This window comes from Microtus oregoni, unplaced genomic scaffold, assembly GCF_018167655.1.
Source record: "Microtus oregoni isolate MIOR12 unplaced genomic scaffold, Mior012 000002F_ref0000024, whole genome shotgun sequence".
Classification (NCBI taxonomy): domain Eukaryota; kingdom Metazoa; phylum Chordata; class Mammalia; order Rodentia; family Cricetidae; genus Microtus; species Microtus oregoni.
In genome coordinates this window covers 67,006,594-67,025,486 of record NW_024543061.1, presented here as the reverse complement: position 1 = coordinate 67,025,486, position 18,893 = coordinate 67,006,594, and positions in this window count along the sequence as shown.

The window sequence follows — 18,893 nt, the reverse complement described above, 5'->3', positions numbered from 1 at the left end:
ACTGCGTGAGTACCAGTTTGGGCGACTGACTCCCCAAAAGTCCTATGTGCTATTTTTGCCTCCTCTAACAGAGCGTCAAGTCTAGGTCAGGTCTTGCTTTTAGCTGTCATGTCTCTTCAGCTTCCTTCATCCTACAGAAACACTTTCACATTGAAATATTATTAACCTCACAGTGCAAGCCATGTAGCTAATTCAAAATTTTCTAGTAGATATATTTAAGAAGCTTTTGAAAGGTGGAATTAATTTTAGAATGTAATTTTGCTTTTTTAACTCTGTATCTCAAGCATATTTCAACACAGAGTCAATATAAAAATTGCTAATGGGCTAATTTACATTTTTTTTCTTACTGAGCCTTTCAAACCTAGCATGTACTTAAACTTCTGGTATATCTGTCTCACCAACCACATTCTACTTGTTCCAATGGCCACAAATGGCTGCCATTTTGGACAGTGCTGTTTTTCAATTCCTCTGGAAAATAAGAATATTATCCTTTTTCTTATTTCTTTATTTTTTGCTTGTGTGTTTGTTTGTTGGTTGGTTGGTTTGAGACAAAGTCTTTACATAGCCCTGGCTGTCCTAGAACTCATCATATAGACCAGGCTGGCCTCGAACTAACAAAGATCCATCAGCCTCTGCCTCCTGACTGCTGGGATTAAAAACATGTACTCTTTTCTTTTCCATTAAGTCAGACTACTCTCACACTATGGTACTTTTCCTGGAAAGATCCACAAAAACCAAAAAACAAGGCACAAGCAGACCAGAAAGTATTCCATCCACGCCCAGCTGGGTGATGCACCGAGCTTGCTGGGGTTGCATACAGGAGCATGGGTAAATCCCAAGAGGCTATATCAATAAAAAGTTTACCCAGCAAGGGTGGAGACTCACATCTGCATTCCTGAGTCTTAACTTCGGCCAGCCTTTCTATTTATTTTTTTTTGGGGGGGGGGGGTTCGAGACAGGGTTTCTCTGTGGTTTTGGAGCCTGTCCTGGAACTAGTTCTTGTAGACCAGGCTGGTCTCGAACTCACGGCCAGCCTTTCTAAAGGCTTGCGCTGGAGCATCTCCCAAAGGCACCTGGGGCAGACTGCGTGGAGCTTGGCAATGGAACAGAAGCAGATAGAGGCTAGAATCTTGGGCACAGGTCTCGTGTTCCACTACGTCTATGAGAAAATGTTAATAGGTACCGGCTCATGAGTATCTCCTGTGGGTGATTACAAATGTTCTGACTTCAGGAGGCAACAGCCATCACGTCTTCCCTAGAAGTCAGGGCTCCAGTACAGTTTTCCGATGCTTTCCATATTGAGACTTTTGGTCAACACTACGTAAGTCCTTCTTGGGAAGATGGGCAATCCAGACAGAGAGTGGCCACCGGTCCCTTACTGCTGATGCTTGGTTATGTATATGTACATGTTCACACAACCTCAAGTGTTGTTCCTTTCATCCTGGTTTTTGAGACAGAGTCACTCACTGAACCTGGAACTCTGCTTCAATGAGCAAGCCCGAGAGATCCACTGTCTCTGTCTCCCAAGCTGGCATTACAAGTGCACATCACCACATCCAGATTTTTTTATGTGAGTTCTGAGGCATAGAACTTAGGTCCTCATCCTGCTACACCAAGTACTTTGCCAGTGGAGAATGGGGTCTCCCGACCCCATGATATGGATTTTGATCATTCAAAAGTATCTGGCTTCTCTGCTAAAACCATGACATTATGAAAGGATTGAGACTCATGAACAAAACTTGGCCAGGGTGGCGTACCTGGTGAGTGATAAAGTGAGCCCTGGGTTCCCACTCCAGCAGCTCCATCACCTGGTCAGTATGAGTGCCTACCTGGACCATGACAGATGCCTGGGCTAATAATTGTTGCTCATCTTTACTGATGTAAGGGGAGAAAGTTGGTTTTTTTCCTCTGTGTGGTTCATGCTGGAGAACAGGATCAAGCACAAAGAAGCAGACCTTCCCTAAGACTGGCTACCCCCTCAAAACCAGTGTTCTTCAAATATTTGTTCAATATTCTTCAGTCTAGCCAGGAAGGTTCCAGAAGTTTGAACTACAAATGCACTCACACATTCACAGAGGATCGTTTGCACAGCCCATTGCAGTACTATTTGTAAGAGTAAAAGGTTAAATCCATTAACGTCCATCACGAGGGAACTGGTTAAATAAATCACAGTATTGCCAAGCTTGAATAAATCCATGTCCCTCCCTGGGTCTCAGCTTGAAGAGCTTCAGAGTGGCAAGGTGGAATCAGGACTCTTGGCACTGGCCAGCCTGGCTGTCCCGAGTGAGAATAGGCACTTACATTGTCTCCAACGGGAGCAACACTGACCAAGTCCCAAGTCTCTCCAGAGCTTTACCTCAAAGGAGTCCAAAGAACTGACAAGATAGAGTCAGCCAGGAAACACCGCCTTCCACACCGTCAACAGATGACCGTTCTTGGAGAACTATGCTCCCTGTATCCTATACCCCAAACCCTGCCCAAGGTCCTGGAGGATCTGAGAAGATACAGAAAGTCTTTTTGATTCCTTCTGGATTCCTCTCAGGCCCAGCTCGACTGACTGCCTCTGGAGTCCACTGAATGCCCCTAGGGAGGCTGGTTAACTTTGTCCTTATGCAGACACCATATTGGATGAGAGGAGAAGTATTCACTTCAGACTCAATTGCCCCTCTTCATCCTCCTCCTCTTTTCCTTCTCCTTTTCTTCCTTTTGCCCTTTCCTACCCCCTCTTCTTCCTCTTCCTCCTCCTCCTCCTTCTTGTTCCATACAAGGTCTTACTCTGAAGTCCTGACAAGCCTTGAACTCATCATGGAAGCCAAGCTAGCCACCAATGCTCCTGTACCCTTCTGCTCAACACCTCTATCTTTCTTTGGGAGTTTGTCTCTCTGCTGATTTTTGTTTGAGTAAGATCTCATGTATCCCAGAATGGCTTCAAACCCAAGAAAACAGCTGAGAGTCCTGAACTTCCTACCTCCGCCTTCCTCATGCTAGGGTTGCTACTGTCAGCCACCACGCTGCGTTTCTGTAGTGACAGAAATTGAGCCCAGTGCTTTATGTATGTGACAAGCATGCAAACCCCTTTTAGGAGTGTGTCGCAAGGTTTCTTCCTTATGGTGTCTTTCTTTTCTAACTAGAATAATCAAATAATCCCCCCTTGTTGACATCCATCTCTTTTAAGGTCCCAGGTAGGCATTTGGAATCCCATTCCCACAGGAGCAATGGCCACTGCACATCATCATGATTCTGCTTAGGACTCTTCATCTGAATCCCAAGGAAGACTTCCCTAATTCCCTATTGTTTCCAGTGCAGGGACCATAGGGACAGAACCCTAACACAAGCTGTGATGATGCTTCTAAAATCTGGCGGTAGAAGTAGGAAGGACAAGTTTCTCTACAAACACTTCTTATTGCACCCTTTGCTACAAGTACTGAAAAGTGTCAACCCTAAAAAGAGAGTTTATTTCTTCTGTTTCTCCTCTGTGGCAGTGAAATGCCGCTTTAGTCTTGATATTTCAAATATCCTGTCTCTTCCAGGAAGGCTCAACTCTGCATCAGGGAAACCAATGTTAAGATTGTTCTGTTTATTTCCTAGAAACCAATCTTTCAATTGGTTTACTAATATCACTTTCTGCATATAATACTCAGGTTTTCTTTTTTTCTTGAGGTTTCTTATAACAAGAAATAAAAGTATCATTCATTCTGGACCTGTTAAAGAGCTAGGTTGGTCTGACACATCTTGCCTGTGCTCATGTTACCAAGTCGGAAAATCCTTCCCAGAGCATGTCCATTGATCCTGCTCTAACCCCAGGCCTGGACGTGTCTGGGTGTGTCCTGCTTGAGCGCACCTTGCTGTAGCTCATCTTGCCTGTGATTCCCTTTACCTATCAAGTTCCATGAACTTCTCAGTTATTCCTGCAGGCATCTCCTGGCTCACAAGAAGGTTTACACTGGGATTTCTGGAGCACTTTGCTGTTTGACTTGTCTACAGTTATTCGAATGCATTTGTGCTCCATGGCCCTTTTCTTTTCCCTTTTTCTTTTTTCTTAATGTTTTTTAATTGATTTTAATTGAGCTATATATTTTTCTCTACTCCCCTTCTTTTCTCTCTCCTCCCCTTCTAACCTCTCCTATGGTCCCCATGCTCCCAATTTACTCAGGAAATCTTGTCTTTTTCTACTTTCCATGATGATTTTATCCATGTATGTCTCTCTTAGGGTCCTCATTGTTGTCTAGGTTCTCTGGGATTGTGATTTGTAAGCTAGCTTTCTTTTGTTTTATGTTTAAAACCACTTATGAGTGAGTGAATATGATAATTGTCTTTCTGGATCTGGATTACTTCATTCAATATGGCGTTTTCTAGATCTATCCATTTGCCTGCAAATTTCAAGATGCCATTATTTTTTTCTGCTGTGTAGTACTCCATTGTGTAAATATACCACATTTTTCTAATCCATTCTTCGGTCAAGGGGCATTTAGTTTGTTTCCAGGTTCTGGCTACGACAAATAATGCTGCTATGAACATAGTTGAGCACATGTCCCTGTGGCACAGTTGAGCATCCTTTGGGTATATACCCAAAAGTAGTATTGCTGGGTCTTGAAAGTTGGCTGTTTCCTAATTTTCTGAGAAATTGCAACACTGATATCTAAAGGGGCTGTACCAGCTTGCACTCCCACCAGCAATGCAGGAGTGTTCCCTTTATCCCACTACCTCTCCAGCATAAGTTGTCATCAGTGTTTTTGATCTTGGCCATTCTTACAGGTGTAAAATGGAATCTCAGAGTTGTTTTGATTTGCATTTCTCTGATGACTAAGGATATTGAGCATTTCCTTACGTGTCTTTCAGCCATTTTAGATTCCTCTGTTGAGAGTTCTCTGTTTAGGTCTGTATTCCATTTTTTTTATTGGATTATTTGTTCTTTGGATGACCAATTTCTTGAGTTCTTTGTATATTTTGGAGATCAGACCTCTGTCTAATGTGGGGTTGGTAAAGATCTTTTCCCATTCTGTAGGCTACCATTTTGTCTTAATGACTGTGTCCTTTGCTTTACAGAAGCTTTTCAGTTTCAGGGGATTCCATTTATTAATTGTTTCTCTCAGTATCTGTGCTACTGGGGTTATATTTAGGAAGTGGTCTCCTGTGTCCATGACCCTTTTCTGAGCCAACTTGGAAGATGGCCCCTCACTTTTTCTTGGATCCTGTGGAGATCATTTCATTTTTTTTCTGTGAAAATTTACTTCTCTTCTTCCAGTGGGTTTTGTGGAACTGGAAATGCCATTTCCAGTACAGATATATCTAAAGTCTGACCCTTTCTCTCTCTCCTTTTCCCTTCTTTAAGAATAATCAGTCCTAGCTTTTCAGCAGTATAAATGGATTTCTCTATCATGCACGTCTCTTTGTGGCGAGGATCCCATCCTTCTTGACATCTCATTTCTTCTTATGAGGGCTACCCCTTTTGTGGAAAAAGTGCACGAAAGTCCTCATATTTAAAGCTTCCTTCCCTCTTCTTCCAGGCACCTTGGTCCCCTCACTTCTTCCTGTCCCCTGAATGCCTTGCCCTCTCTGACTTGCCTACCCTCCTCCACTTAGCCTAAGGCACCCTGAATCTACTGCCTCCTGGTACCTAAGGGACAGTCCAGAGCTCCCCTAGATTGCAGCCTCCCTGTTGCTGGGAGAGCTGGACGGTGGGCCTCCTCACCCACATCACTCTTGTGTAATTCCAACCCCAGCCAAGCAAAATCCCAGCCCTTCCCACACTGCATCCATTTCAGGCTTCTGCTGCCTTTTATGCGCCGAGGGAGAGGATGTGACTTCATGCATGAGGCATCTGAGTGCAGGGGTGCCCAGAGCTCCCACCCAGGTGGCTTGGAGCCCCCTTTCTGTGCCCCTCTTCCCAGTCAGGAGGGATGGGAAGGAGAGTCAGAGGAGGGACAGGGGTACTACACTTCAGAGAAAGGGGCAGATGGGAGAGGAAGTGAACTTGGCTAGACACTCGATTTATGTAAAACATTCCCCAAACTAGACTCCCATACACAGAGCCCCACACATGTGTCCACCCAGACTGGAAACCCTCTCCTAACCCTCACTCACTCCAGCCCTGCAGGACCAAATGCAGGAATAAGACTGAAGTTCTTTTCATTCCCATTCCCCAGGGCTACCTCTGGGACAATATGAAACATCTGAACCCTGCAGTCACCCCTGAAAGGTGAAGCCAATAGATCTTGGGGCCCCATCTTCAGAAAGCCCAACCTCTCCTGAGATGGCTAGCATGGAAGTTCATTGAGGGACAAGTCACTTTCTTATGCCCCCCAAAACTTAATCTCCACATGGTGTCTGAGGATCATACATGGTACTTACATTCCTGAGGGGTCTTTGTCCATTGTTCTGGATATTCATCTAAAGGCCATGCCTCATGAAGGGCGGCAGCACACATATCTTCCAGGGAGAAAATACAGGAGAAAATGAGGCTTAGATAGGGCCAGTGAAGAAGGGGCACTGTCCCATCATTCCTTGTGACCAGTGGGGTTGTTACCTGCCAGCTGAGGCCAGCTATGAAATGCTTTGTGGGAAGGTTGGGTAGACGGATCCTTCTGTGCTCATCCTCTGAACGCAGCCAGAAGGCTTTCTTTCTAGACTTTTTTTTCTAGGCAAATGCCCCCATCCTCTTGGTGTTCAGCACAGAATAAGATTCTATATTGGGTTTGTACACAGCATAACCACCTAGCCTGTGATGAGTAGAAAAGAATGTGTGTTCCCAAAGATGTTGCTGCTTCTACCAAGTGTTCCCTGCCCTGCTCTTTCCTGCACACCCCTCCCCTTATCAGAAAAAGAATAAGGGTACATGGGTATTCAGTTCTTCCTTTTTTTTCCTTTAGTATAAATCCCAACCCATGGGATAGTGCCCAGGTTTGGAGTACTCTTTCCCTGCTCAGCAAAACCTCTTTGAAAACACATTTGAAGACCTGTCCTAGGTGGCCAGCCTGGACAATCATAAATCCAGTCACACTGACAGTAAGGATTGAAAACCATGGAGCCTCAGGCTGGTCTTGAACTCCTATGTAGTCCAAGCTAAAAACCTTTGGTTCTCTTGCCTCAACCTCTTGGGTGCTTGGATTTTAATTGTCCACTTCCACATCTAGTTTGTTGTGTTTTTTAAAAGATTTATTTTATTTTATGTGTGTGCCTGCATATACGTATCTGTACTATGTACATGCAATACCTCTGGCCACCAAAGGAGAACATCAGACCCAACTAGAACTGGAGTTATAGGCAGTTATGAGCTGGGAACTGAAAGAGGAGCTTAACTGCCGAGCATCTCTCCATCTCCACGTGCTATGTGTTTTGAAACTCTGCTTACCTGTGTTCTCACAGCAGGGTGTACGCGTGACACATCTCTTCGTGCCTCCCTTGGCAGCTGTGTATGTGCGTCTCCTGTAATATTCAGTTTGCGCATGTCCCTTATTAGCGTTTCTGGATTCCTTCAGCAGGAACTGTGATTCCTGTAACCGTATTCCTTTTGCGTTTCTGTCTATGGCTTTGTCATAGCTCTTAACAATTTCAGTTATTTGCATTGTTGCGTGCTTTCTCCAGTGATGTCACATATTTTTCCCAGGATAAAAACTATATATTTACATACATTTATTCCTAACATGGTGTCTGGTACCTTTTAGTCATAGAGTAACTGTTAATTGACTTGGTTTTCTGTGTCCTAAGCAAAAAGAAGACAGCCTATATAAACACAGAACAGACAAAGACACAGAAAGCACCTCAAGGCTGTGAGGGTGAATTGGCCAGATTCTTCTCAGGGACACAGGTGAGGTGACGGATTCATGGGCAAGTCCTCTTCTGCTCCTCTCATAGCTCCGTTCCCTCCTGTCATGGGTAACAGTCAGTCCTCCAATATGGAAGAGGTTTAAGGTTCTGGAATAGATAGGAGCCTAGATTTCCAGGTCTCCCTGGAGAAGTGACAATTGGAACCCAAGATGGAGCCCTCACCCCAGGAGGAGCAAGTGCTAGCCAACAGAATGATCACAACTGTAGCCTTTGCTCGGTATTTGGTAGGCTCTCACAGAGGCGGCAGGGAAGGAAGACTGAAAAGAGCTCTGGTGGCCCAACTAACGGGACAGCCAGTCAGTTGCGTGAGGTGCAGGAGGAGGAGTGATCGTGGCTATTCTAACTTTTCAAAAGGATATAAAAACCGGGATTTTTTTTTAAAAAAAAAGAAATTCCCTTGGTTTTAAACATTGACTCAACTTGAAAATAAATTAAAGCGAACTGTATGTGCCCAATGAAACACACCTGTGGGTTTTATGGACCAGTGGGTAGGCAATTTAAAAGCCCCGAGTTAGAAAGGATATAAAGCCAGGGCTGGAAAGTGAGTTGGCGTGGGCAGGGATTGAAGCCAGAGAGTGAGGGAAATGCTCGGGCTCATTAAGGAGACCAATGGTGGGGGGGGGGGCAATGAAGGGCCGCTGGGGTGCTGTAAATGCGATCAAGTTTCTGTTTAAGAGGACTGTTCTGGTCGCAGCCTAGAGAGTGCTTGGGAAAGAATCTGCGCTGGAAAGAGGAAGGCCATGTTTGAAAATGACGGTGACACACTGGTGAGTTGTGCCAGGGCCTGGTGTCCAGAGCAAACACTGGGAAAGGATAGGAAGGGATGCGTTTGAGAGCAACTCTGGAGTCAGCCTGAAAGTCTGTCGCATGTCCTTTCCTAAAAAAGAAGAAAAAGGCTGGCTTTTTTCTATTTATATGCACATATGTGTGTGTGTGTGTAAATGTATGCCCCATGCCACATGTGTGCCTAGGCTGTCAGAAACCCAGAGTTAGAGCTACAGGAATACTGCTTGAGAGCCTGGACTTGAACTCAGGCCCATCTGGAAAAGCAGCCAGTGTCCTTAACCACTGAGCAATCGCTCCAGCCCCACATGTCCTTTCTTCAAACAATCTGGGCGTTTGGTAGGTAGCACTTGAACTTAGGGCCTCAGGCATGCTAGGCCAGCTTTCTGCCACTAAGAAATACCATCCCCCTACAGTGTTTTTCTGACTTTTTAATTATGAGTCAAGATTTCAGGTTGGCCCAGCAAACTTGAACTCACTCTGTAGCACTGGTTAGTCTTGAACTGGTAGAGTTCCTAGCTCAGTCTCCTAAATAGTTGGGATTACAGACACGCACCACCAGATATAGGTTGATTTCCTTCCTTCCTTCCTTCCTTCCTTCCTTCCTTCCTTCCTTCCCTCCCTCCCTCCCTCCCTCCCTCCTTCCTTCCCTCCCTCCTTCCTTCCTTCATTCCTTCCTTCCTTTCTTCCCTCCCTCCCTCCCTCCTTCCTTCCTTCCCTCCCTCCCTCCCTCCTTCCTTCCTTCCTTTCTTCCTTTCTTCCCTCCCTCCCTCCTTCCTTCCTTCCTTCCCTCCCTCCTTCTTTCCTTCCTTCCCTCCCTCCCTCCTTCCTTCCTTCCTTCCCTCCCTCCTTCTTTCCTTCCTTTCTTTCCTCCCTCCCTCCCTTCCTTCCTTTCTTGTTGTTTTCTTTGGAGATAAGAACTTGCTGTGTAACTGGCCTCAAACCCATCATCCTCCAGCCCCAGGTTTCAGTGTGCTGAGAGAGTACCCTTGTACCATCATGCCTAATTTAACCCTTTTACTTATTGATGTTTTTATTCATATTTTCACACCATTGAGGACAAAACCCAGAGTTTCATACCTATTAAGTAGGTGCTGTGCAACTGACTCCGAGTCACTGTTAGGAAACTATTCTTCGTGCTCAGCTGCACATAATCCAGTTCTTACTCAGTATGGCCCACAACTATACCTTGCAGCCTTCTGGCATTTTCATGAAATAAAAGGATGAAATAAAAACATTATAAACACAAGGAGAGTTTAATAATTCCATTTATGTATGTAAATCAAACAACGCTCATATCTACAAAACATAGCTGATTAGAAGCTACAACAAAGGAAAGATCCCATTCAAGAGGCAAAAAAAGCCCTCTTGAATAAAACTTAGCAAGAAATATGTAAGATTTATAGTTTGCAATTTTATTTATTTATTTATTTATTTATTGAAAAAATTTCTGCCTCCTCTCCGCCTCCCGTTTCCCTTCCCCTTCCCCCACTCCTTTCCCCCTCCCCCCACTCCTATCCCCCTTCCCCCACTTCATTCCCCTTCCCTCTTCAATCTGAAGAGCAGTCTGGATTCCCTGCCCTGTGGGAAGTCCAAGGTCCTCCCCTCTCCATTCAGGTCCAGGAAGGAGAGCAATCAAACAGGCCAGGCTCCCACAGAGCCAGTTCATGCAATAGGACCAAAACCCAGTGCCATTGTCTGCCATGTTCAGAGAGTCCGGTTTTATCCCATGCTTATTCAGTCTCAGTCCAGCTGGCCTTGGTGAGCTCCCAATAGATCAGCCCCACTGTCACAGTGGGTGGGTGCACCCCTCGCGGTCAAGGGAGCCATGTTAGGGTTGGCAAGAGACTTGACTCTAGAGGGGCTCACAGGTGTCCAGGGAGATGTCCCCAGCTAGTTCCTTGGGCAACCGAGGAGAGGGAACCTGAAATGACCCTATCCTATAGCCATACTGATGAATATCTTGCATATCACCATAGGACCTTCATCTGGCGATGGATGGAGATAGAGACAGAGACCCACATTGGAGTACCGGGCTGAGCTCCCAAGGTCCAAATGAGGAGCAGAAGGAGGGAGAATATAGTTTGCAATTTTAATGCAATCAAAGGACACAAAAACTTAACAATGCTAAAGTATATAGTGTTCTTAGATTCTTGTCGTCATAAAGCTGTTAAAAATAGGGAACCTATCAATTTCATGTGATCCCAATAAAAAAGCCAAAAAGTTATTCTAGGGGAAATTAAATAGCTAGTATTAAAATTCATGTAGAAAAATTATCAAGAATGGCCGGGAAATTTGGAAGACAATTGGAGTTGGAAAAGGGCTAAAACTACCATGTTTCAACACTGAATGTAAGTCCTTGCTAATAAAAGCAGCATAAATGGGAAGATCACTCAATCCAGTGAAAAAATCCAGAAGCAGGTTCAAGGGTGCGAGAGAATGCTGTGTGTTGCTTTAATGACGTTAGCTCACTGACAGCCATCTGAAGACACAAAAGCCACGCCTACACCTGTGGAAGTAACTCCGAGAAAGAGTCTCTCCTCTGAAAGATTTAAACGAATTCACAAACTCAATCAGAGTAGATATAAGAAGTCTTTTATACTCTCATGTGAAAGTATGATGAGTTAGTGAGTTCTAGTCTACAAAACTTTTGTACAACCTGCACAAAGAAAAATTGTTGTTATTATTATTGTTATTCCTTGGTAAAAGGTTGCAGCCCCTTTGACAAATCTCTAGTTCCAAAAATACTTACATTACAATTTATAACTGTAGTAAACTTACAGTTATAAAGTAGCAACAAAAAATAATTTTATGTTTGGGGGTCACCACAACATGAGGAACTTTATTAAAGGGTTGCGGCATTAGAAAGGTTGAGAGCCACTGCCTTAATACATAAAACAATAGAACCAATAAAGAGAAAAAGCACCAACCTAATGGGGAACACAGGTCAAGAATAGGAAGAGCTGACAGCAAAGAGAACCAATACTACATTATTCCCTGGCCAGGCTAAATGTGACCATCAGCACCATAGTGGCAAATCAGCTATAGCGGTAACCAACTTGTTTCTGATTATAATTGAAATCACTCGGCAGGACAGAATTTGCATCTGGCACTATAAACCTAGTCAGAAGCCCATGGCTGGAGAGCTGCTGCTTTGCTTTATGAACCATGCAGATTGCCTTTGAAATAACTATGCTTATCCCCACAGGTTAGTGCTATTGTCAGCCATGGTCAGAAAACCTTTTGCAATGGACAATGGTAACTGTCTTATAACTAGACTTATAACTAGTCAGAGTGCTGAGAATAAGTGATTATTTAATGCTCAGTCATGAATGGAACATCTATATCATGGTTTCCAAGGCTCAAAGAACATTGCAGAAGAGAGCCCAGAAAGAATGTGGAACACTGTCTTCCGGGTATGGCATGGCCTCAGAACTCTTGGACTCACAAGGCTGTGATGGTTTGTGCAAGATTGGTTGTGTTAATGTCCTATCATGGAACGGGGAGGAACTCAAGAGGCATCACCCTTCCCTTGAAGATCTAGAAGCAGTTTTGTGGTTGCTAGGGGGGGACACATTTTCTTCAGTGGTGATGGGAAATCTTTGCCAAAGAGGTGGGACCAAGTTAGGGTGTGGCTTTCTGGGACCCAGACAAAAGTGGCTCATGGCCCAGGTGCCCTCTCTCTGTGTGGTTTCCTTGCAGCACAGCTGAGCTTGGACTTCTCATTACTGTTTCATGAGTTTTCCCCTTATAATAAATAAAAATATAATTGTTTTATCTTTTAGCTAGCCTGGTTATTTCCTGAATCGAGCTAACTTCTACACAGTGGTGTAGCGACAGGTAAGGTATCAACACTCCTGTGAATAGCCTCTCATCCTTGGAACACAAATGCAATTCATTGAGTCAAAAAAATATATATTTTTAGGTGCTGGAGAGTTGGCTCAGAGGTTACAAGCACTGGTTGCTTTTCCATAGGACCTAGGTTCAATTCCCAGCACCCATATGGCCGCTCTCACTTGTCCATAATTCTCCAGTTCCAGGGCTTCTGACACCCTCATACAGACAATCATGCAAGCTAAACACCAATGCACATAAAATAAAATTTTAAAAAGAATTTTTCAAAGACATGAAAGTAGAAGGTGGTCCGGAAAATAGAATGAGAGGGGACAAGAGAAGATGATGACTGAGTGTGTTCAGAAGCATACATTTGTACATAATGACACTATTATGTGTAATATATGCTAATCAAAGCATGAAAATGGAAGCCGCGTGGTAGCGGCCCACACACACCTTTAACCCCAGGGCTCTGGAGGCAGAAACAAGCAAATCTCTGTGAGTTTGAGGTCAACCTACTCTACAAAGCAAGTTCGAGGACAGTCAGGGTTAAGCAGAGAAACCTGTCTTGAAAAACAAACAAAAATATCATCATCATCAACAACAAACCTTTCTTTAAATGATCAAAATTACAAATTCAACTATCCTTTGAATAAATTATTTCATTTCTAGGCATCTATTCTGTAAATATATTTGCATTTTGCATCCAAAAAAAAATGAGACATTCTGCATTATCTATTAAATGGGGAGCAGAGCCCAGTGTATTAACAAGCATTCAGGCTAAGACAGGAACCGCTGCAGACAGGGATTCAAAGTCAGGCTAGGCGGCACGGCAAAACTCCTCCAAAACAGAGAAATGGAAGGGAAGGTACACAGGGATGCACTAAAATACTTTGCCAAATGAGAAGCAAAATGGAGAACAATAATGCACCAACACTTGCATAAAATATACTGTGTGAGAGAGAGAGACAGAGAGAGAGAAGGAGAAACAGGCAGACAGACAGACAGACAGACAGACAGACAGATAGAAAAAGGAGGAGCAGGAAACTGGTTGTCTTTGAAGACAGAAGCCATTAAGGAGGGGTATAACAGGCATAATTTCTTTTCACTCCCTAGTTTTTGGTACCCTATGCATATAGACTCCACTAAAAACTAATGCGTGTATAACAGAAAATAAAAAACTTCAGGGAAGAAAAAATCATCATCTCACCATTAACAGTGGCAACAGCTGGGGGATTTCTTTCCCGCCCTCATTTGTTCCCCTAAGAGTATAAATTTCAGGTGGTGGGTGGGTCATGCTCACACCATACATAGCTTTGTGTCTTGAACACCCCTTCCCCTGTTATAACATGAACACATTCCATGTCTCATCACACAGTGCATTCTAGTACAGTCTTGTGATTGCTTGCTGGCTCAGAACTGGTTCTAGAAGAGCTGGATCTAGCATTTTGCATCTCTGGGGAGACTGCCCTAAGGCAAATCCACCCCAGGAGCACCACCATCTCTTATGTGGGGATGGGGGGCCAGGAGAGAGGAGCTGGGACTCAGGCTTCTCACCAGCTCTGAGATCTGGAGGGAGAGGGACAGAGATAGTTGCTTTCTCATTCTTACAAAACTCCTGGCATAAGCAGTTTCAGGCAGGAAAGGTTCATTGCTGCTGATGGTTTCACGTGATTTCAGTCTATGGTAGTGAGGAAGCCATGGTGGCAGGAGCCACTCTGTTTCTTGAAGTGGAAGCACTCTGTGGCCATTGTTCATAAGGCACCAAACCAGGAAGTTGAACGGAGAACTCCAAAGTTCTGTCCCTGTGACACCATCTTCCCCCAGTGATACTCTCTTCCCCAGTGATACTCCCTGCCCCCAGTGACACCATCTTTCCCCAGTGACACTCTCTACCCCCAGTGATACCCACTGCCCCCAGTGACACCATCTTTCCCCAGTGACACTCTCTACCCCCAGTGATACCCACTGCCCCCAGTGACACCATCTTTCCCCAGTGACACTCTCTACCCCCTGCCCTCAGTGACAACCCCTGCCCCCTGTGACATCCCCTCTCCTCAGTGATATAACCCTTGCCCTAGTGACACCCTTTACCCCCAATGACACCCCTGCCCCCAGTGACACCCTACCACCAGCAGCCAGGCCACTACACCTCCCAAAGTCCATAGTCTCCTAAAACAACATCCCCAGCTGGCGACCAAATGTTCAACCACTGAGCCTATGCGGGACATTTCACATTTAAACCATAACACTACACACGTGCTGGGAGAAATAACAAGCAGTGGAGCCAAAGGAAAACAGCAATCATCCAGGAAGGAATGTGGCCCCCTTAACCCTGTGGAAATTAGGGAATCAGAGATCCCAGTTGGCCTGAAACTCATAGTCAAAACCACGAACTTACAATCCAAGACTTTGCCCTACTGGAGTCTGTCTTGATTAGGGTTACTATTGCTGTGATGAAACACCATGACCAAAGCAACTTGGGGAGGAAAAGGTTTACCTGGCTTATACTTCCACATTTCTGTTCATCACTGAAAGAAGCCAGGACTGGAACCTGAAGACAGGAGCTGAGCTGAGGCCATGGAGCAATTCTGTCTATTGGCTTGTTCCCTCTGGCTTGCTCAACCTGCTATCTTATAAAATCCAAGACCACCAACCCAGAAGTGGAACCTCCCATAGTAGCTGGGTCCTCCTCCATCAATCACTAATTTTAAGAGTGCCCTACACACTTGCCTACAGCCTGATCTTAGGGGGGCATTTTCTTGAGGTTCCCTCCTCTCAGATGACTTTAGTTTATGTCAAGTTGACATAAAAGTTATTCAGCACAGTTAAGTTTGTAACATGAGGTCCTGCTTTTTGGGGTTTATGTCCTGCCCAGTTCCCACAGCTGTTTAGCCCCCCAAAATCACATAAAAGTCTACATTAGATATGAACAGATTGACCATTAGCTCAGACTTCTTATTAGCTCTTGTAGCTTATATTAACCCATTATTCTTATCTATGTTAGCCACATGGCTCAGTACCTTTTTCAGCAGGGTAGATCACATCCTGCTTCTTCAGTGGTCTGGGCAGGACTCAGGAGGAATGGGCCAGTGCAGACCTGTTCACCTTAAGGAACCTGGACTGAAAAACCCAGCCAAGGGGATTCAGCATGCCAGCAAAGGTACACCTCAGAAGGCTGCAGAGGCAAAGATCCAGGATGGGAAGATCATCCTACTGAGGGCTTGCTCCAGGATCCTCAGATGAGTATGGCATATATGATAGACTGGAACTAATGTGGAGTGGGAGCTATCAGCAAAGAGTACCCAACCAGGTTAGCCTCTGGTGGCAGAGAGGCCAAGAGAATACTGCTTTCCCTTCTGAGAAACCAAGTGGAGGAGTTCACCATTCCTGGGACGAACAAGACAAAGAATTCAATCTGCTTCTCATCTCCAGCTCATTCAAGGACAGACAGGGCACTTTTAAATGTGTAATGCATGTATAATTCGGGTGACTTCCATTGTATTGAATGCTTCTGTGCACCAAGGGCTGTGCTAAGTGCCTCATATATGTTACTTATTCGGTGGTATGAATGATCTTATGACACAGACATGAATCTTATCCATCTGTCGAGAGTCAGGCAAATCACACACTATATCAGGCAGCCACAGTCAACTGAAAATAAATTTAAAGCCCAGAACATCCTAGTAGGATTCTCTATGGCCACGTCCTGCTTGCCATATTGTTCTTATGGGCTCGAGGAGAGAAGGCTCAGTGGGTAAATGGTTTGCTATATAAGCATGAAGACCTGAATTCAGGTCCCCAGAACTCACTGTAAAAAGTTGAGTTCAGTGGTACATGCCTGTAATTTAAGCACTGGGCAGGGTTAGGTAGATCCCTGCCAGTTGAATAAGTGAGCTCTGGTTTCAGTGAGAAACCCTGTCTCAAAAAATAGCTCAGAGGTTAAGAGGACCTATTGTCCTTGCAGAGGACCTTGGTTGAGTTCCCAGAACCCACATGGTGACTCAGAACAACCCATAACTCCAGTTCCAGAGGAATCTGACTCCCTCTTCTGACTTTATTGGGCACCAAGTACACAGTGGTAATACATACATATATGCAGGCAGAACACTCACTCACATAGAATAAAAATAAGTAATAAGATGATGGATAGTGATGGAGAAAGACTCCTTACATAGTCTTCTGGCCTCCACATGTCCATACACACACATATAAGCACTTGTACATGAACATGTATTCATGATCTCCATATATACACAGAAAACAGAAACCCCCTTTCTCCCAGTTTTGAAAGCCCAGAAGAGCAAAAGAGAGATATGGGTAGAGATGCATCCTTCTGAACCTTCCAGGAAGGGAGGCACCATCCTTGCTTCCTCCTGCATCCTGTGATTTGCTGAGAATCCTCAGCCTTGCCCACCTTGGTGCTTCTGTCTCTCCAGTCAGCTGTACAGCGCCCTTCCTTGGGTGACTGTGTCTGTACTTCCTCTCTTCTCCATTGTCATGATTGATTGGGTTCAATTTCCAATACCCACAGGATGGCTCACAATCATCCCTAAAGCCAAATCCAGGGAATCCAATGCCCATTTCTAATCTCTGAAGGCACCACACATGGTGCACCCATGCACAAAACTCAAGTCCAAATGGATCAAAGACCTCATCATAAAGCCAACCACACTGAACCTTATAGAAGAGAAAGTGGGAAGTACACGTGAACACATTGGCACAGGAGACCACTTCCTAAATATAACCCCAGTAGCACAGATACTGAGAGAAACAATTAATAAATGGAATCCCCTGAAACTGAAAAGCTTCTTTAAAGCAAAGGACAGTCATTAAGACAAAATGGTAGCCTACAGAATGGGAAAAGATCTTCACCAACCCCACATCAGACAGAGCTCTGATCTCCAAAATATACAAAGAACTCAAGAAATTGGTCATCAAAAGAACAAATAATCCAATTAAATAATGGGGTACAGACCTAAACAGAGAACTCTCAACAGAGGAATCTAAAATGGCTGAAAGACACTTAAGGAAATGCTCAATATCCTCAGCCATCAGAGAAATGCAAATCAAAACAACTCTGAGACTCCATCTTACACCTGTAAGAATGGCCAAGATCAAAAACACTGATAACAACTTATGCTGGAGAGGATGTGTGATAAAGGGAGCACTTTTGCATTGCTGGTGGGAATGCAAGCTGGTACAACCCCTTTGGATATCAGTACAGTGATTTCTCAGAATATTAGGAAACAACCTTCCTCAAGACCAAGAGATACCACTTTTGGGTATATATCCAAAGGATGCTCAATCATGCCACAAGGACATGTGCTCAACTATATTCATAGCAGCATTGTTTGTTATAGCCAGAACCTGGAAACAACCTAAATGCCCTCAACTGAAGAATGGATAAGGAAAATGTGGAGTACTACACAGCAGAAAAAAATGACACCTTAAAATTTGGGGGCAAATGAATGAATCTAGAAAACATCATATTGAGTGAGGTAACCCAGACCCAGAAAGACAAATATCATATGTATTCATTCATAAATGGCTTTTAGACATAAAGCAAAGATAACCAGCCTACAATTCACAACCCCACAGAACCTAGTTAACGATGAGGACACTAAGAGAGACATACATGGGATCTAATCTACATGGAAAGTAGAAAAAGACAAGATCTCCTGAGTAAATTGGAAGCATGGGGAGCATGGGAAAGGGTAGAAAGGGAGGGGAGCAAAAGGGAGGAAAGCAGAGAAAAATGTGTAGCTCAATGAAATCAATATAAAAAAAGAACTTGGTACACAGACATACATGCAGGCAAGCATTCATGTGCATAAAACACAATAAATAGATCTTTTTTAAAAAGAGCAGCCTGTACTGACAACAGTCTCAGCTAATTCCACACGAAGCCACCCTAATTCCAAATGGAGTCATAGTCTGAGGCTTACACATGGCTTGCTTCTTATGAGTTTAATAGAGGGATCTCTGTATGAAGGAAGCAAAGGTAGTTGTGGGCTATACGTGGGAGGTATGGGTTTTCATGGGTGTGCTTTCAGAATTGATCAGTTTCATTCTTTCTCAACAGCAATCCCTGTAGGGTAAGCCATTTCCAGGTGTAGTCAGTAAAATACTTCTGCCTTCTTCAATTGGGCCTGTTTCATCCACACCCAGGGTAATAGATCTCCATTTGTTGAATTTTATTCCAACCCTGTGGAGTATAAAATATCATCCTCCCCATGTTCAGGATGGGGAGACTGAGGCTCAGGAGGACTATGCCACAAACCTTCTCAGTGAGTGACTCTAGCCTGCCCAGAATTCAGCTCCAGAAGGATTTTACTTTCCATGAAAAAAACCAAACACTTTCTCATTACATTCACATTATAGAAACATGTGTTCATCGTAAGTGCTTTGAAAGGACGCAGGACGACATGTGGGGGAATGGGAGGAGC